Below are 17,525 nucleotides of genomic sequence, written 5' to 3'. Positions count from 1 at the left end.
TTATCGCTAAAAAAAACTAAAAATATTGGCAACCAGAAGTGTTCTAGACGAATGTTGAAAGGGAAGCAGCATGCAACATGCAGTTCATCCATTTTTTTTTTTATCAGCTGTGATTAAAATATCTCGTCTTACGTAAATTAATATATTTGCTTACATTTTGTTATTGCGTTAAGATAAATAGCGGTGGGGTATCGAAAACATACAAACTATGATATGCATCAACTTGTCTGATATGTTTACGAGGAACGCCTGAGTTTCATAAATTCCTCTTTCTAAGTTACTTTTTAATTCATTTGTTACATAGGTGATATGATTTATTCATTCGCATATATTTTATATCATGTATAATAATCTCAACATATATAATAGAGTATAGAACGAAAATTAATCTTCCATCCTTTTACCCGGAATTTAATCCATTTACAATACTTACAGACAAAAATCTAAAGAGACTAATCCTGTTATTAAAACAAAAAGACGTTCCGGTCAGTATAATAAATGTCTATTTATAATGATTGCAATTTGTATGCAAATATTGTAGTTCAAAACGTAACTGACGGAAATGAAAAACAATAATCCTTCCCAAAGTATGCGAAATCCAGTTATAATCCAAAAATATCTATTCCTAAATGCGACTGTTTCAGTAATTATAGTGTAAACTATAAATGTCATTTTATTCCACTACTTTTGACATTGATGGCGGACACATGTACACTATCTAGGAACTGTAAACACCGTAAGATAACGCATATAGACACTATAACTGCAGACCCCACATCAAGCTGGTTTCCTTTTCATTTGCAATAAAATTTCCTTACCGCTAGGCCTGTGGAATTTTTTTCTCTTAATCCAAGTAGACTGTTTAAATCTTTATAACACAAGTAACCATCTGTTTACGATTGAATGCAATCACAAATACATTTAAAACCTAATTGATTTCTGTAATAAGCGCCTATTCTGCAGGTTTGTTTTAATGATAACATTGCCATACTTGCTGTATCTGAATATCCTGTTTTTTAAAACACTGCTAAAAGGCTAAGAACACACTGAACCAAATTATTCGTCTGCAAAATCCTTCTAGACATATCCTGTAAACTGACCAACGAGAAAAATTGTATCCCAGCACGCCAAGATTGATTGAAGTTTGATCAGGATTACATCTGGTCTGTCGACATCAATGGAATAACTGACCGCTCGAGATTTAATTTATTGCTCGCCTTTATCGCTTAAAGTTCTTTCACATTTTTACATAAAATTTTAGTAACTTTTCATTAAGAAGTATGTCTTAAAGACCCGAGATGGATATAATTGTTGTGTACTATTAAAGTAACTGTTATAGTTCATGAACCTGAAAATATTACCAAAAATTATGCTAACGAATTATATATAACACAGATTGAGAAACACATAAAGTCCCACCTACACTAAAGCAAACAAACATTTTCCGCACGTTGGTTGTTTTCTAAATAACACATTATTACATTGTAGGACCTATCTTTCCTGCGATAACCAGAACTGGTCTTTTAGTTGCACTTTTAGAGTATCTCAGAAATTTCTAGTGCCTGAACCAGGATTCGAATTTGACAGCCAAGCGTGTTACCACTATACCATCGGGTCAGTGCATTTTATTACAAGTAGTCTCTGTAATGTTATTATGAGTTTATAGCCAGCACGAGACACTTAAAAACTGATTATATACAAAAATGATTAGATTAAGAAAATTTAACTTTGTAAAAATAATTTAGAAAAATATTTGTAATGTTTAAACAGCAAAATCAAAAATATTTTAAAGCAACAAAATATTGGATCGTCGTATAATGGGAAACCTGTATTTAACATCTGACATTAAATACCAAAGCCATACCTGATTTGATAGATATGTACATAGTATTTATATCCTGATTCGAAAACAATCATATTATAAATATATTATTTCCTACATCATCTTTAACATCTGACATTAAATACCAAAGCCATACCTGATTTGATAGATATGTACATAGTATTTATATCCTGATTCGAAAACAATCATATTATAAATATATTATTTCCTACATCATGATCCACTACCTACAACACTGTATAGCTTTGCCGTGACTGTTTGTAAAGGGTCATACCACCTCATTAGTACGGAAGGAATTAGTAAATGTCATAATTAATCCTAATCCAACCAATAAAGAAACAACACAACGAGTCAACAACTTGAAAAACAACAAGTCAGTCAGTGCCTGTGAAAACATATGTAATTCCAACCGCATTTTTAATTTGCATAACATCTGTAATTAATTACGCGAGTCCCGCAAATACTATCACACTGTTTTGTACAATTAATGCGACGAAATTGTTAGTTATTTTATAAGCCATTGATAAAACAAAATTATTAAATCATTTTCTAAAGTGGAGACACACTTAATACAAGTATTTTATTTTCATTTATTTGGTTATTTTTTCTTCTTTTTTTTAAGTTTTATTTTTAAATTTTGATATTGTCCAGAGATCACAGTTCAACACAAAAATTAAGATGCATTATCAAATCACGCAACTGTCATTTTCTCAATCATCAATCAAATGATTATACAAAAACTTTAAGGATACATCACAGACCTATAAATACTGGCTAATATCAATTAAGAAGCTCAGCTCATGCTAATTAATGTTTCCATTTTTTCCCCAAAAACTTCAATACTCTTGTATCCGTGTATTTACAATGGAACAGCTGTGTTACATAATAACGAAAGTTAATGTGAGAATCTCTTTCCTGACACAGAAAATTACTGTAAGGCTCCAGCACTATTTCCGAAGACGGTGTAATTGGTATGTACTGAGAAATTCATTCTGACAGTCTAAAATGCTCTCCTAATGTTTTCTCAATGTAATGCGGCAGTGGCTCAAGATTAAACGTCGTAGTAGATTGTTTCTAATTGGCTTCAACAGTTGTAGTGTGATAACTGTGGTAGCAGAACATCTCGAAATAAATGTTTGATCGCAACCACTGATATAAGGAACTACAAACTGTTATTACAAATATTAGATATAGTTTATCAAGTACAAGCACCAAGTGCACAAATATGTTTTTACACTACATGGCACTGAATTGACACACCAGTGCTGGCATTACATAATGTCTTAAAATGTTTATGCATACATACTTTTCTGTAATGCTTGCAGTAATATTAATATTTCAAAAGCGTCCCTTTCAATTCTAGGCCAATTCTGTCGACCTCAAAGACCAAGCATTTCCATGGACCTACATTACTACTCCAACTGCGCCTCTTTGCCTAAGACATATGAATTTTATAGCACGTTGTCGAGAAAGACGATTGTTCCAATAGTGTGCGTTATTAAGCAATTTTCATAGTTTAGACAAACATCATTATTCTACCTGAAAGTATAGGCATTAAGAATGCAAAAAGTGAAACACATATTTCTGAAGGGTCTCCCATGTAATCCAACCGAACATTAGCACTATCGTTCGTCCGTGAATGTGCTGACACTGTATTAAATCTGCTTGCATAACACAACCAGTTATATTGCCTCCTACAAGTTTCTTGCATTTCTATTGGTCAATATAGACGTCACGTGGAGACAAGAAATATTCCATATCCTGCTAGTATATTTCAGATATGAATTTTGATTAAAACAAAATGGCTGCCACACTGCTGGTGTAATTGAATCAAGTCAGATTATTTAGCTCCAGCGATAGTATCGTTTCCGAGAGTAAATTTAGTGTTTTCTTGCCGATTTTCATTCTACTTGAGTTGAGGCTCATGAAGTTTGACAAAAGTTAGCCGTAAAAGCGGAATAACTCTGTATGGGATACACGGACATTGAAATCTTGTTTTGGAAGTTAAACAGCTTTGTTTCAATTTAATTTGCCCCTAGATATGGTGCTATTTTAAACATTTTTCAAAATTTCTGTAATCCTAAAATATATTTCAGTAAAGTACAATAATCAGCATAAATTTGATTATCTAAGCATTTTTATAACGGAAAACAATATTTCTATTTGAAACATGCTCAGAGAAATCAAAAGAACATGATGTTGTAAAGAAAGGAATACTTGTTCAGCAGACCAAAGGGCTATTTTTGCATATTTTTGTCAATTTTAAGTTGGTATTTCTGCTATTTTATCGAGTTTCACATAATAGAATTTAATCAAACTCTGCACATGCCTTTGGTTATGTCTACCTAATCTAAAACAAAAATAAAATTGATAGGTCACCATATTAGATTTCGCTTAAATCAAATTACAACGAGGTGGGGTGTGGCGGGCATTTATACAACGCAAGTTGGTACGAAATACTCATTTAGTGTTTGAGCAAATGACTTAGAAATATATATATATAAAATTTTCAAACGGCAGATTTCTTAATAAGTGGATTTTAAGGTATTTAATTTAAGGTGTTTCTGAAGCATTTTGATGGCACAGAACGATGAATGTTTCCGCCCTTTTTTTAACAAAACCTATAGTTTACGAATGTACGGTACGGGTACGGTACGGGATTAGAAACAGCTGTGACTCAATGCAGAGTTTGAGCGCTGGTATAAATAACAGACTCAAGTATATGTCGGATTGAAGCAATTTGAACTAAAAGTACTTTAAATGTATATATTTTGTAACCATGGTGATACTTACCCTTACCTTTAGTCAGTATATTAAACATTTTGTACATTAAATGCATGCGAACATACAATAATTTGCGAATTTTTGCCGTACGCGACATTTGATAATCACTTCCGGGCATGCGCAGAAGACCGCACCAAGTCTGCAGTGAGCTACATCGAAACCAAATTGGTACAGTGTTGGGGTAAATATCGACCCATCCGGAAAAACTGTAGCGAGTGCCTTTAACAGGAAACGGGATGAAAGCCGAAGTATCAAGACATTTATGACATCGTGAAATCCAGTAACTTTCGAAGGGATGGAACAAGACGTTTTTTAGTGTTTCTGATCATAACCTGTGTAAACAGGAAGGTCTAATACGGGGAGTAGAAACTCCGTATAAACCAGTACATTTATCTGTATTATGCTGTCGTCCATACCTGTAAATATCGACCAGTCGTTAGCGATCAATATTTTGTTTTCGCCACTATCGATCAGCGTGTAATTAGCATATTACCTCATGTTAATCATGGAGCTATAACACTTATTGTTCAAAGGGTTTAACAGTCACATTTTAAGTGGCGATAATTAGATGATCAGAGATTGATCTAAAGGGATTCTGAAGCAAAAACAGCATGCGACTGCATGTGGTGATATGCTTAATTATTATGAATTAACTCGAGCTCACTTCCCTGAAGAAATATTTTACCACGTAACTTCAAACCTTTATCAAAGGGCCGATTTTTGTTGGATTTGAATAAAAAAAAGGAAAATAACAGAAAGCTGACACTTTTCTTAATCTTGTAGAGCCATAATTATAATTATTGTTTATAATGTCAGATTTCTACATACAGAAACAAACATTCTTCTTGAACGTAGGGAATGTGTCAAACGAAATTGTTGTTTAAACTCCAAAATTAGTTTAAAGGCGTACGCTAGAATTCCCTGTATATGAGATGGGCGAAAATTTTCCCAATAACAGAATTTCTTTAGACTTTGGATATTGAAGAACAATCATCTAAGAAACAAAAAAATGCAATAAAAATCATAGGTCACCGGGTTTGAAAGAGTTATCTGCCCTTGAAAACGTCATTTTTGGGGGAAATGCCGTTTTCAAGGGCAGATAACTCTTTTTTGATACCGGTGACCTATGATTTTTATTGCATTTTTTTGTTTCTTAGATGATTGTCCTTCAATATCCAAAGTTTGAAGAAATTCTGTTATTGGGAAAATTTTCGCACCAAATTCTAGCATACGTCCTTAATAAATTTAATCTTAAAACTGATGTGTGAAAAATACAATGTATTTAAATTAAAATAACAATATTTTTTTTAAAAAAAGGCCGACAACGAAGTTACATTTATTATTCCGAACTTTTAGATAAAACTGCAGAAAATCATCTAGGTTTAACACGCATTTAAATGGTGAAGAACAGAGCAATATCATAAACAAATATTTTCAGGCAACAGTTTACAGTTTTGACTTGCTATTTTCATTAAAATATGTCCTAATTTTTTTTATTCTAAATACTCTGAATCAACAAATATCATGTAAAAAACGACATCTTTCTCTCTGGTTAAGACAAGTCTAGATTTAGCCATTTTTACAGGGCGAAAAGTAACATTAATGTAGATATTTTCCATTTAAAAACAGATGCAGGCAATAATTTCATTGCAGAACTTTTGTTTTCAACAAAAAATTCAACAAATGCTTTCCCAGATTTTCACTGAAAGGACGAGTTAAACTGTAAGGCGTAAATGTTTGAGTAATAGCAGAATAACCTACGGCATACGCTTCGATTGGACGACAGCATAAGATAAATGCCGGTTTCCAGTCCCCGTATCAGTTGTTCCAGGTGTAAATGAGCTTTTGTTTTTTGTGATTTAACCAAAATACAGGTCATTGTGCATTTTACGGCTGGTGTAAATCAACTATAAACAAAACATGACGACCAAATAAATGATTGTAGGACTCCAGTCTGCACTGTAAGTAGCTTTGTTAATTTACAAAATGTGTTGATTATAGCATGTAAGTAATGGGTAGTCGGCACGATAAAATCGTTACACTGCTTGTTGGTGACAGGATACGGGTATACCACTCCGTGAGAACTACGTTCCAACGCAAGTCATGTCTCAACGATATCATGTGACATATCTCAACGACTTCTGGCTACGGTATCGCTCAATATGACACGGCTTATATTATTTTCATATGTATCAATTACTTTTATTATATTTACTTACGTCTTGACTTGAACATTTATTCAGATTCTAAAAGTAATCGCATAAATTTATTAAAACATTTAAATTTTAAAAGCAGTTGTCTGTTATTTAGAAAATAGAAGCATTTTGCTATTTTACAGAATAAAACAAATATACAACACTTTTTCAACAGCAATACTTACTGTCAGTCAATGATCGATTAAAGGCAATGCCAGTTTTAATCTTAGAAATATATCTCTGCAACGGCTTTATCATAAACGAACAATATTTATTAAATATCATGTCCCTCACTCTAACCGATGATGTTACTAACTCTATACGCGACAAAGGCAAGCGTTACTGACACTCATCGAAGTATTGCTGCTTAACACATTAATTATATTCGAGTAAAATATACAATGTCTGTGACTGAAAATCAGATTTTGTTCAAAGTATGTACTAGTATTTTTATCCGTTTCTTTTATTATCATTTGACGGTTTCTCCAAGATATCTTACTAGCAATATATATGAGGTGGCGCGGAGTTGACTTATACTATTGCATGCGCACACCTTAATTATTATTAAGTGTGTAAAAAGATTCTTTTGAAGCACAGGGCGCAACTACGAAACCTGAAGTAAGCATGTAATCGTAGGTTATTAGATTTGTATCTAGGTATATGCACGCGTTCTGCAGCGGAAATATAGAAATATTGCGCGACTTCAATCAAACCGAGTCTGCAATTTTCACTGTTTGCCTTGTTCTCGGTGCTTCCAAGGGATCTACTTTCCAGATTATATTTATGAAGAATGAATGCTTATTTATCGATGCAAATCTAAAAATCTTTTTATAATTATTACATGTGTATAATTCATTATATCAATGAAAAAATTGTTCTTTAGCCCAAGTGGAACTGAAAATGTCCTAGTTAAAGAACTTAAAAACGTGACGACATCCATGAAACTGACGTCACAATTGACGACACGCACTCGAAATGAAACTGAAACGTCAATATTTATAAGTTATTGACATTGTTTTTAGATATAATGCACTTGTGCTGCAGCAGTAATATTGCGCGACTTTAGGAGCGCAATAACGAGTGCATATATCCACATACCAGGTTGATAACGTTTTTATTACAAGCCTACTATCAAGTAATTGCTTTATGTCTAAATTTTCTTTCTGCTACGAAAAACAGGAAAAAGTACGAGAAGAATTTCTCCAAAAATCTAATAAACAAATCAAGCTGACGCGCATTCATATTTTCTGCAAGTTGAACCGTCAAATAGATGCCGCAACGTGCGCGTGGACGTCACGGACATCACGCGATTATTTCCACTTAAACGTTTAGAAAACATTTCTCTCTGATATGAAAGCGTTGTCCGCAATTTGTACAGTTTCATAAATTGGAGAGCGGTGCATTTAAGTAATAATGGCCCTGCCAAGGTGATAATAGCCCGAGGGCTATTATTTTCTTTTAGGGCCATTTTCATTCAAAGACACCTTTATCCCATTTATTTACCTGTTTATTACACGTGTACCTATAATCTTGTAAGAAAATTTTAAAGTGTATTATTCATTTGTTCAAGCATTTAACGGAGTTTTTCAGTTTCTATACTATTTGGATAAGAGGCTATATGTTGTATAAAATCAAATGCCTTGATAGTTGTACTTTCTTACATAAAGCATAATTTAGGGTTGAAAAAAAAAATCATTTCATGAAGAATTACTTCGAAGTTAATATACGACTGGGTTGTGCTTTCTTGCCATTCTTATAATCGCCCGAGGGCTTTATTCCGAGGACCATTATGAAACTTGGCGTGCCATTGCGGCTAGAAGGCTTATTGACTTTTGACTTATTGGCCAGCCGTTTATTGACTTTTTTATCATATACGTTCACTTCATATTTATTTTGGTAGATCTATTTTCATTTTATATATTTTCCAAACACGTAAAAGAATTATTTGTATTGCTTTTTATCAACAATGCCATCAATATTTGACAATCGATCTGATTCAGCACTCTTTCAATCGCCATAATAATGTTGCTTCATGACGTCAACATCAGAACGCGCTGACGTTCTGGTTACCCGGGGCCGTTATGGTTATGGCGCCAGAGGCGCACTGCGCCATTATGGATACATAAACAGAATCCGTAATGACCGTTTTAAATGGCTTTTTGTTACTATTTATAGTAACGTATATAATCAGGGAAAATATTGCACGATCACAGTCCATTGAAACTCAATCGAAATGATTGTAGATATGTAATAAGGAAAATTCTAACACGATCTGCAGCAATTGCTATATAAACATATAGCGAAATCGCCTATACATGAATCTACGATAAAATATGGTTGGCTGTTACATTTCACCCCCTATGATTGTGGCATAAGAGATTCTACTTCAGTTCCATTACATACAAATTATTTCAGGGCCAAACGGTTGAAAACAGGATTTCAAAAACATAAATATGATAAAAAGTCATACTGACCTGTGTGTAGGACCGTAAAACACGTTTCGATCTCTACGAGCGAATTCAATTAGCTTAATTAAGATTCAGCGGTGACGTCATAAATGTATGACATAAAGTATGACGTCATAATGATGTGACGTCATATAAAGTTAAGCTCGTAACTTGTAACACAGGGTCAAATCGCTTAATTTGATGATTCTCTTCATAATTAGTTTGCGAGATGTTAGATTACTTAATTATAAATACTTCTCAAAATTCTGATAAAAAGAAACAAATATCTATACGTTCCATTGGCTATGCAACTCTTTCTAACCACAGGGGGTAAATTGTAACAGCATATGACCCGAATGACGTATTACGCTGAAAATGTAGTAATGTAAAATGTGAATTATTTGCGTTGTTAGAATCGAAATAATAAATATGTTCCAATAATTTAATCAATTAATAAAACACGGGCAGTCGTTTGGATGCGAATGATTAAATCACTCGTGCTACGCACTCGTGATTTAATTATTACGCATCCAAACTCCTGCCCATATTTTATTAACTGATAAAATATAGGAACAGATTTATTATTTCTTAAATATTTCTTGTACAACGGACTGGCGTTTCCGTCGACTTTAGTTACCCATGCCTGCAAAACCCATCTGGCATCCCCATGCGATGGCTCTCGTTCTGGTTATGATAACTTGCGCTGCTTTGATATTATATGGTATTGTATATGTGAACTTAGACAATATCAGGTACTTTGAGACCTACTCTTCGTCCTATTTATATGTAGTATTTTGTCGGTCTGAAATACGTTATTTTACGGAAAGGACATACCGTTACGCTTTAAACGATAAAACTAAAGTGGAACTTTGTTATTGTGCTTCACTTGAATGTAATGACGTCACTTCGGCTTACGGACGTTCATTTCCCGCGCTGTGGGTGCATGCTCTGCCATAAGAATGAGTACTGCAAATGAAGTACATTGTATTTCTAATTGCTTTTAAATTTCTGTTGTTATTTGTGAAATACGGTATGTAACAAAAATGATCTGTCAGAATGAAACGCTTATTTTTATACGATGTGCAAGAAAAAAATCAGTTATGTGTTAACGAACTCGACAGAAATATCCGTCCTGAGGGCACTTGCGCCTTGTATTGTTACGAGTTATGACGTCTCAGGTTCCTAATACATTTGCACGACGTAATAATAATTATTATATGCGGACAAAATGAGCAATACGCCTGCACATGGTGCCGAAAACATTTGTTACGAAATAGCTAATTTATATGGAAAGTTCTTGAAGTAATGCTTTACGATCCTGATTATCTATACAGAATTGATTACCGGCGTACACATGTACGTACTATCTAATAAGTGTGAATGTATAAGCTATTTTGTAACATTAATGAAGCGTTCTACGTCTCTCCGAGATAATTGAGCCGTGCCATGAGAAAATCAACATAGTGGGTTTGCGACCAGCATGGATCCAGACCAGCCTGCGCATCCGCGCAGTCTGGTCAGGATCCATGCTGTTCGCTTTCAAAGCCTATTACAAAAATGAGAGAAACCATTAGTGAACAGCATGGATCCTGACCAGACTGCGCGGATGCGCAGGCTGGTCAAGATCTATGCTGGTCGCAAATGCAGTATGTTTGTTTTCTCATGGCGCGGCTCAATTAAAGATTTTAAGGTTCATGGTGACGGAATGCGCAAGGTGCCCCTCCGAACATTATTTCATATACGGACGGGCATCTTGGTAGAGCAAACGACCTTTTGCAAGCGTACTGGATGGATTTTACACGAAAATCCCACATCCAAAGCTAAAGTTCAAGCACATAGATGGAAAGGCAAAATAAAGGAAAAAGGCATTTCAGTAAAACGACAAAGTAAAGGAGATTCGAGTCACTGCACGACTTTTATGAATTATGTTTGAAAAAGAAAAGTAAAAGGGTGATGCAATATGCTGCGTAAGTTTGGATTATCTTAGTAAATGCACAAGTTTCGAGAACTTAATAAGGAAATTGGGAGATGAAAACAACGCAAAATACTAGCAATGAAATTTTCAGGAAATGCGCGTGTTTAAAAAGGACGAGAAAGAAAGACATGCTGTAAAGTTTAGAAAATATAATTGTTATTTTCTTCCAATTATTAAAACCTTACAGGTTCTCTATCCGCTTTTAACGTAAAATGTAAACACTGCAATGCATAACATGTATACACTTTTTCAAAACTGACTGTAAGAGTAAAGGTTCAGCTGAGCACCACTTTTGTGTAGGAGCCATCAACAATGCTTACAAGATTCCATGGAATTTGATATAAATGAAAGATACTTATTTCTATTGAAGAGCATTAACCTTACATTTTAATTTTCATGCTGAAATTGTACATGATTTTATCAATCCATTTCAAAGAATTTTACTCCACCCTGCGTAATACTATAATGTGTATTATTATAACGACAAATACATTTGTCATACTGATTAAATTGTTGTATCTTGCCCAGACGTCATCCAGTCATTTATGAAAATGTCAAAGAAATGTTCTCGACGTAAAGATAAGATGTACATAAGAATTTTCTACAAGTTCAAATGGTAATTATGTTACTGAGACTTTGCAACACTGTATGTGAGACGTTGTCACATAATCTCTGTTATCGTTGCGGCCTTGCAACATTTATGTAGCTTACATATGTGTATTTGTAACTAGTTAACTGTATCTTGCAAAATGCTGCAAATAGCTAATATATCTTCCACACATCAAACTCATCTTTTCAGTTATGAAACGTAGAATATATACGCTTAATTACACATAATATATGAATCAACAAGGTCATTCGAAGCGACACCGTAGCTTCATCGTTGAGGTATGTCACATGATATCGATGAGACTTGACTTACGTTGGAACGTAGTTCTCCTGGAGTGTATACGCTGTCTCGAAAAAACTAATAATATCAAACTTTTATTGGGCCAATATCTTTCAGTAAAACATTTGAGCATAATTTTTTTTTTTTTAAATAAAAGGGATAAACATTTGTAAACAAAATGCCCGTATGTTTTGAGGGCTGCAGATACTATTTCTTTGTATGTAGTATCTTCAGTTATGTTTATCTCCTACAAGCCAAGAGATTCTAAAACTATAGCACTTTTCCCGTGTTTTGTTTTTATTAAAACAATAAAACAATGAAACAAAACAACAATACCAGAGAACGATATTCAATGCAGCCTATATCCACACAATATTCATATTATCTACTGCGATATGTAGATTTTAGGAACTGTTTAGCATGTTCTTGGATATGATAACTAAGATAAATTGCTATAACATTTTCATATTAAACGGAACCATTTTTGTTTAAATGTAAATTATAAGTTATAAAGAACGAAACGTTAATGACCTTAATACAATTTGAGCCGTGCCATGAGAAAACCAACATAGTGGGTATGCGACCAGCATGGATCCAGACCAGCCTGCGCATCCGCGCAGTCTGGTCAGGCTCCATGCTGTTCGCTTTTAAAGCCTATTGGAATTGAAGAAACTATTAGCGAACAGCATGGATCCTGACCAGACTGCGCGGATGCGCAGGCTGGTCTGGATCCATGCTGGTCGCACACCCACTATGTTGGTTTTGTCATGGCACGGCTCATTTTCCCTTCCATTCAATGTCACTTATGATATGAAGGAATGATAGCAAATTTCTTTGCGTTCCAGCATGGGTTTAAGAAGACCATTGATAAGACAATCCATCCGAAAATTTCATGTATTTCATGCTTTAATTTAAAAAAAAAAAAAAAAAAAAAAAAAAGGAAGGCTTAACGCCGAAACGTTGGAAGTTAATAATTATCTATGAACAAACGCTACACGTGTTGTTGTTGATTTTTCTTATTTGTTAATGCTTTAATTTAAACATTGTATTATGTTTTATGCTCAATAAAATTCGTATTCGTAATTTAAACATAACTTCGAGTGGGATATGCAAACAAAATGGTTACTTCCTATATATGCATATAACTGTCAGTATTTACCCTGTCAGTCATGTCAGTTGTAATAATAATTTTAACTATTAACCGTTACTTAGGTTATCATCAAACATGCTTCAAAACTCACGTAACACGTAAAGGTAACCACTGAAAATAATGTACATTTTCATGCAGGAAATAAAAAGCAGGACTATGGCTTACCCAAATTCCAAAATATATATCCATACTTTAAGTTTAAGAGTGAACCACATCTTTAAAACGGAAATAATAAATCACTAAGATTGGGAGAAGTAGTATCTCATGATTTCACAAAATATACACAGGTTTTTCTCAAGTGAAGTACTACACGTGTTTAAACAAATGCAAGATCTATAGGTCAAGATCTGTTTTATACGATAGATACCCCTATAACATAGAGATACAGGTATGTACTGATCCATTGTAAAATTTCGTTTTCAAACAGTTATTCATAGGAAACTGCGAAACTGCGAAACATTACAATTTTTGTAATTAATATTTAAAAATATGGATAAAAGCTTGTTTATAAAGTTTGTGTTTTTGGGATTAACGCCGTTTTTCAACAGAATTTCAGTTATGTAACGGCGGGAAGTTAACCTAACAAGTGTTCATGGATTCTGTACCAGTACAAACCTGTTCTCAGCAAGTAAATACCAACTTTCCCACATGTGTGAATCAGAGGTGGAGGACAAATGATTTCAGACACGGTGTCTTTTTAAATCATTCATCCTCCACCTCTGATTCATACATATAGGGAAGTTGGTATTTACTTGTGGAGAACAGGTGTGTACTGGTCCAGAATCCAGGGACACTGGTTATGAAGGGATCAATAAAATCTGTAAAAAGATCCCAAACAAGAAGAATTTGATCGAGTCTGTTCATGACGGGTACAATGTAATGAAATGTGCAACACCTCTCACGCCCCCCCCCCCGTTCGAAACAAAAAACGTGCACGTCATTCAACAGGTGGGGCATCAGTTGAGCAACAACATTCCCAGACTGGACTGTCATTCCAACCGTTTCAACCAGCCATGTACTTCGAAACTATAAAACAACTACCTGTCGATGAAAAATTAAACGTTATTATTGAAAATATGTCAGTGTTTGGATTAATCAAATATCGAGTCGATAACGTTGAATCCACAGTGTATTTGAATTGTGCAAAGCACGAGGTCTCGGATGAGAGAATCAAACTACTTGAATACAAGCAGATAGACATTGAGGCGCGTAGCCGACAGGTGAATTTAGTTATTTCGGGGGTAGAGGAGTCTAGAAATGAAAATTGCGTTGCTATCGCTATTGACTTAATAAACAGTTATCTTGAATTAGACGCATCTACTTTTGTAATTCTACGCGCCTTTAGGCTTGGTCGCGTAATTAAGCCACGTGCACCCCACCTTAGACAAAACACAAAGCCCCCAGTCCGCAACATTCTAGTGACATTTAGTCAAAGTGTCGAGGTTGATTCTATCATGAGCAAAGCTTACAAACTTAAAGGAACGGGCGTGGGATTCTCTAGGGACTTCCCGAAAGAAATCGGCGATGCCAGGAAAGCGCTATGGCAAGACTATAAAGAAGCTCGTGACAAATATGGCAGCAGAAACGTTCAAATAGTTTATCCCGCCGCTCTCATGGTGAATAAACAAATAGTTAAAAATATGTTTCCGGACTGGTTCCAGGTACTCCAAGGAACAAGACACTCACATGTACCAAACAGGGTGACAAATACAATTAAGAAAAATAATGACCTCATTAAAACTGCATTCAGTGCGAAAACGAGCAACGAGCATTGTGTAAATGAAAATCCTCCGAGCCCCAAACAAATGGATACGGGTGCTATTACCACAATTTCAGAGGAACCAGTCTCTGGTGGAATTTTTATTGAACCTTCTTCGGATAAGGACATCACAGAGACGCCAAAAACTCAAGAAGCTGAGATCCGTCCGCGATCTCCTCGCGGTAAAGGTCCATTACCATCAAAATGTAGCAGTTCTCTCCCTTTACGAGCTGAACCTGTCCGAAACCAAGCTACTGCTACGGATCCATCACTTACTTATAAACCTAACGACACAACATCTCTGAGCCCGCAGGATAAACTGTATTCTGATGTTGTCAGTGAATCAATTGCCGGAAAACCTCGGTCAAACAGTGCTCATGATTCTATTCCTGATATTACCGGCGACTCCGCCTAGGACGGATCGGGGACAGTGTTTGTGAACTCTGTTAACTGTGTTAAAAGTAGCTGCATTGATCATGTTAGCTCTCTGTGTGTAACGAACAGTGCGACTGGTAACTCTCAAGATGTAAGTGAAAATTTTAATACGCAAAATGTTGGTAACTCTCAAGATGTAAGTGAAAATTTTAATACGCAAAATGTAACTTTTTTCTGTAGTAAATGTATTGATTTACCTGGACCATCACATAAAACTAAATGTTATCATGCCAGTAATACGAGTACGGTCCATGAATGTGAAACAAATTTACCGGGTTCTTCGCATACAAGTATAAACATCCACAATTTATCATACTCATCTAATCGACCTAAAATCCAGAAATTAAATAATGAAAACGTTAGTACCAAATTTTCGCAAACAAACAATACACACGGAGACACTACAATAAATAAAAGCGCTCCGATGAATATACTGAAGATAGGAAGCCTTAATGTTTGTGGCTTGAAAAATAGATGTAACTACCTTGAATTTATCGATTTAATTAGTTGCTATGATATATTTTGTATTGAAGAAAGCAAATTGGACGAGTATGACAAAATTGATGTTCCCGGTTTTGCTTTTTTTTCGAAACCTAGATCTGAAAAGTATTTAAGAAAGTCTGGTGGTATTGGATTGTTCGTCCGAAAAACCTATGCTGATTATAATGAAATTATTGAAAATGATTGTGAATATGTACTTTGGTTCAATTTGAAACATTCTTTTCAAAGTAATTTTGATAGTGATATTTTGCTAGGGGTAATATATATACCGCCCACGCAATCAAGGTTCTTCAATGAAGAAGAGTATTTTAATTTTGAAAACGAAATAACAACTAAATGCAGCGAGTATAAATACTGTATGTTATTTGGCGATGTAAATGCACACACATCTGATTTACCAGACTATGTAATTATGGATGATTTTTTGGCCAGATACTTTGACGAGGACTTTTTAAATAAGTTTAATTCATCAGAATTATTGGAAATGAGAGGTTTCCCTGTTTTAAGAACTTCTAAAGATGTTAAAACAAATACTATGGGGCTTAAATTTTTAGATACATGCAAATGTAATAACTTGTTTATTGTAAACGGAAGAGTCGGCAGTGATAAATCCGTTGGAAATTATACTTTCCGAAATACGTCGGTTATCGATTACGCAATAGCAACAGCAAATTGTTTTGAATATTCAGTTTTTAGATTTTGAAGTGCTAGAAGTCGACGCACTATTTTCGGACGGTCATTCTTTGTTAACATTGACAATCGAAATTTCGAAGGATAGTAAAATAACTCCAAGTAATGAAAACCAACACGAAACGCTACAGAATATTACTAAACCCCCAAAATGGCAGGACTCTTTAAGTAGCCAGTTCGTTGAAAATATTTATACTTGCAAAATATCTAGCATAAACTTTATACTTCGTTCATAAATAAGCGAGTTACAAGTTACCTAGAACAAAACGATACACTTGCAGACGAGCAGAACGGTTTTAGGGCCAACAGATCATGTGAAGAACATATATTTACACTGAACAGCATAATCAAAAACAATAAATCTGTATTTACGTCATTCATTGACCTGAAAAAGTGTTTTGATTTTATCGACCGTGACATGCTTCTTTACAAACTGCTTCTGAACAACATTGATGGAAAAGTTTACCAGTCTATAAAGAGCATTTATGCTAGTTCCACTTCGTGCATACGGATTAACAACAAACTTACAGACTGGTTCCACTGCACAGCCGGTGTAAAACAGGGCTGTAATCTTTCACCGACACTTTTCTCAATATTCGCCAATGACCTTGTAATGGAAATTAATGACCTTGAACTTGGAATTAAAACGGGCAATGTCATGGTGTCAATGTTGATGTACGCCGATGACATAGTGTTAATTGCAGACTCAGAAGCCAAACTACAAGCTATGCTGGATGTTCTTCACAGTTGGTGCAAACGGTGGAGAGTCTTGATCAATGCGAACAAGTCAAAGTGCGTTCACTTCAGAAAAGGCAGGGCCGAACGTAGCGATTTTACATTTAAAGTCGGCGATATCG

General features: G+C 34.8%; 1 protein-coding gene across 14 annotated transcripts in view; it reads right to left on the bottom strand.

The window, feature by feature from the left end:
• The window catches only part of LOC123524642 (prostaglandin E2 receptor EP4 subtype-like), a 114,505-nt gene that overhangs the window by 3,414 nt on the left and 93,566 nt on the right, over positions 1-17,525 (bottom strand). Inside the window, exon 1 of one of the 14 annotated variants that reach the window (XM_045302983.2) lies at positions 13,449-13,587. The exons of 8 other annotated variants lie outside the window; for them this stretch is intronic. The gene's annotated coding sequence lies outside the window, so the exon portion shown is untranslated. 5 more of the 14 variants (XM_045302978.2, XM_045302975.2, XM_045302977.2 and 2 more) reach the window with 5 other exon arrangements.

The sequence above is a fragment of the Mercenaria mercenaria genome, chromosome 3 (genome assembly GCF_021730395.1).
Source record: "Mercenaria mercenaria strain notata chromosome 3, MADL_Memer_1, whole genome shotgun sequence".
Classification (NCBI taxonomy): domain Eukaryota; kingdom Metazoa; phylum Mollusca; class Bivalvia; order Venerida; family Veneridae; genus Mercenaria; species Mercenaria mercenaria.
Note: the sequence above shows the minus strand (reverse complement) of the source record. Positions and strands in the feature narration are given on the sequence as shown.